The sequence below is a fragment of the Grammomys surdaster genome, unplaced genomic scaffold (assembly GCF_004785775.1).
Source record: "Grammomys surdaster isolate TR1022 unplaced genomic scaffold, NIH_TR_1.0 173, whole genome shotgun sequence".
In the NCBI taxonomy this organism is placed as follows: Eukaryota; Metazoa; Chordata; class Mammalia; order Rodentia; family Muridae; genus Grammomys; species Grammomys surdaster.
The window spans coordinates 4,159,471-4,163,533 of record NW_021604621.1 but is presented as its reverse complement, the minus strand read 5'-3'; the positions used below and the strand labels follow the sequence as shown (position 1 = coordinate 4,163,533).

Here is a 4,063-nt window from a genome sequence, read left to right as displayed (position 1 = left end):
CTCTGCAGAGTCTCATTCTCTTATTGGGCCCGCATGGATGGAGGAATTGTCTGGGCAATGACCTGCCTTGCAGAGACAGCATGGAAGATTAGCAGAGCCATCTCTCACACTGGCATCTAGTGGGTGGCAGGGCTGGTGTTTCTGGCGGGCTGGTTCTAGGTGTGGCGCGCACGTGGCCTCATCCCGAGAAACATGGTGGTTGAGCTAGGCAGAGCCACTGCACCTTAGATAGTTGGATGAACCAGAGGCCAGTTTTTTTTTTTCACAAATAGGACTTTTTATTTGTCACTATTAAAAATCTGGATTTTAAACAGATTCTTGGACTGGTGGTTCATATCCATCAGCTCGCTCAACCTTAGCACCTGTCTCATCTCCAGTTGTTTTGCCAGAACTACCGCCTTCACCATGGAGCTCCATGAGCTTTCCCAATTCAAACTTGGGTTTCTTCAACATTTTTACTTTTCTAACAAAGACATCATGAAGAGGATAAATGGACTGGCAAGCCTTTTCTATGTCTTTCCCAATGCTGTCTGGAATCAGTTTATTAACGACTTCCTTCAAGTCATTAGTCTGCACTTCTCGGGTCATGATCTCCATCATCTTCTTGCGGATCTGGCGGACTTGCTGGTGCTGCGCATAGGATGTCTTTCTTATCTGGTTGTTGCGTTTTTTAGTGAAACCAACACAGAAAAGTCGGAGCAAATACCCATCGGTCGTCTTGACATCAACGTGAGCTTCAATCATAGTCTGCCACTTTTTGACCATGGAGCACATTTTGTCCCGGGTAAGATCCATGCCATGGAAGTTAGTCAGACAGTTTTTGCCCTGAACATCCTCAGTAATTAGCTTGAATTTTCTAAATGCAACTTCATCATTCTGTAGATCAGCAAGGCTCACCTCAAACACACGACCCTTGAGGCCATCAGATGCAATTTTGGTCCCTTGAGTCCTTGTGACTAGTGTTTTTCCAATGTTCCTAATATTGAACATTGCTGGAGCTTTCACATTGTACCAGTCCTTCTTAGAAAATGGATCAACCACTTTCTTCTTAGCTCCCTTCTTGCCACCTTTCGCCAGGCGCTTGTTCTTGCCGACCGCCATGGTGCCGATCCCAGAGGCCAGTTTTAATTAATTATTACAACAAAGTACTAAGAGTTGTTTGCTTCCCCAGTGAGATCCTCTTGGAGAAAACTAAATTTTCTTTCTATTCCATGTTCACTTCTTTCAGTACTTGGACAACATCAGGTACAGTCTTATGGAGACCCTGTGCATGCTACTTCAGTCTCTGTGAATTCAGACATGCATAGATCTTGTTGATTTAGAGGGTCAGAATTGGTTAGTAAGTATTAGAAACTGTTTGCCCCATCCTCCATCACATTGTTTACTGTCTTTGCAGCTGCATGGAGGTGGAGACTCAGCTCTCTGTTGTACTACTCTCGTGGGCAGATTAAAATACTGAGTGTATTACAGATAGGGCATACATACATCAAACTCAGTCCATGGAACCCCGCAGGAGTGGCATACACTTATTTCACTGATGGTCAGTTGCATTAGGATGGATAGTGCCATAAAATGTTTTCTTTTGTTAGCTTACTCTTTTTCTAGTTGTGTAGCTAGAGGGAAAACTTTCTCTGGAATATTTTTATTCTGCCTACTGAAAGTTTCAGGTTGGAGGCTTCTACAGCATCTTGTGTGAAATATATGAGTCTCTAGAAAAGAAACTCAGATAATTAAAATGACACAATTACCTCAAATCCTTGGGTGCCTGGGTTGCTTGCTTTTCTCTGTACCCTTGAGTCCTGTATTTGCTTGTTGTGTCATGCTTAGAGATTTTTAGTTTTCGGAGAATTGCCCTGAGCTAGGAGTGTGGCTGTAGTCTGATTTGTCTATCACCAGGAGGTTTTGATTTTGAAAAGAAATCACACAATACATCCTGAACACCTGAACATGCCTTTCCCCACCCCAACTCCTCCTAGACCACTCCCAAAGCATCTCCAACTTCATTCTCTCTCTCTCTCTCTCTCTCTCTCTCTCTCTCTCTCTCTCTCTCACACACACACACACACACACACACACACAGACACACACACAAAATTAGAAACCATAACATACAAGCAAAAGACCAATAAAAAAATTTACAAAACAAAAAAATTTACCAAACAAAGCAATATGAAGCAAAAGGGTTATTGAGTTCCTTTTGTTTTAGCTATCTACTGCTAAGCACTGGGCTTACCCTGAAGAATGGTTAATATGACAACTGAGGCTCCATTGAAGAAAACTAATTTTTCTTTGCAAGTTGGTGTTCAATTGCAGAGATCTTCTTGGTAGGGGTTATCCCCAGGGATTTATAAAAACCATTGTTTTTAGATTTTTATTTTATGTGCACAAGTGTTTTGCCTGAGTACAAATTTGTGTACGACATTTGTGTAGTGCCTCTTGGGGCTAGAAGAGGATATCAGATCCCATGATTTTGGAGGTACAGATAGTTGTTAACTACCATATAGGTGCTGGGAACCAAAACCACACCCTCCGAAATAACAAACAGAATTCTTTGAACTCAACTAAACTGAACTGAACTGAACTGAACTGAACTGAACTGAACTGAACTGAACTAAACTAAACTAAAGCTAAACTAAACAGCCAGTACTCAAAAATCTGTAGGGATTTCCAACACTGTTAAAGACTACAGAGTCAATAGGCCTCAAAGGGCCACATTGGCCTAAGAAAGAACTAATGGTCTCCTTTTTAGTTGGTGTAGTGGGGATTTATGATAAATGTTATCTGAGAGCAAGACATGTATAGGACTCTAATTCTGGGAGCTGTTCCTGGTTTAATGTTCTGTGTTTGCTTTCTTAAATTCCCACTTATTTTGAACAAGAATACTTACACTGTCATTTTTCACAGAGCCTAACAACTCCTATATAGACATTTCTGGCTGGAATCTATTGAAACCTGTAGCCACATCTTTGAGAGTAGAGTTTATTCTCCTATCTTAAAGCAGAAGGATTTGCAAAGTTCCAGCCTGAAGTGAAAGGCCCCCAACCGTGAAATCTGCTCCTTCCAAATTCACACCACACTCTCATTCTCTTGCATTCAGCCAGGATCAGTGACCTGTGCTGCTCCCTTGAGAATGGTCCCTTTGAGCTGAAAGTCTTAATATGATGACTCTAAGTCGTAAACCAGCTGCTTCAAAATGGCCAACACATTATACATGTATCTTTTGTAAAAGATGTTCATTAGATTAGAGAGCATACATTTAAATTATGGGTCAGTCTTCACTACACACCATTTTATTAAAAAAAAACCAGAATAATTGCATGTTTGTTTTTAGTTGTAAGATACTGTTCCAAAATCCAGTTTACTCTCTTTCTTCAGTTTTCCCATGTATTAACATTCTGTAAAATTATACTATGGTATCATAAATATTCTACTGCTATATAATCGACTATGGTATAATTTTGTAAAATTCTATTATGAAAGCAAGCATAGATATTCTACCATGATATCATCTACTGTGATATAATTCTGTAAAAATTCTATTATGATAGCACAGTGACCTTGACAGAACTCACTCACTGAGTCTGCTGAGTTTATTTATAGTTAACTGAATGCATGCATTTGGATCTAGACATTGTCATCACATTAAGTCCAAGTATTTCCCCTTATGGTCCTGTTACTGATCAATGTCATCATCAGAAGGACCTTTGTGACATGTCCTCGTTATTGTCCCCTGAAGTACTCATCCTCAGCCCTTGGCAAACATTAATCTGTTCTTTGTTTTTAAAACTAGGGTTGTTTCCTGTTGAGTTTCTTACAAATATTACCTATATTTTAAAAAGAAACTATTTTTATTAATTCACAAACACTTAAGTGGTTAATAAAGATGAGTTATTTTTGAAAGCCTTTGAATCACCTATCAGTTGATGGTTATTTTCAATTTAGAGGCAACATGTTCTCCCCTCCCAAAAGTGTGCAGCTGTGAAGTTTGAAATATTTTTTTAAAGAAGCAATACTCTATTATTTCCTTCCTCCATGGCTTGAGGCTGCCTATTTAACACACACG

The 4,063-nt window shown here is 39.7% G+C and overlaps 1 pseudogene; it reads right to left on the bottom strand.

Moving 5' to 3' along the window:
- Nucleotides 1-262: 262 nt before the first annotated feature.
- Nucleotides 263-1,101, bottom strand: LOC114621238 (annotated as a pseudogene).
- Nucleotides 1,102-4,063: the final 2,962 nt, after the last annotated feature.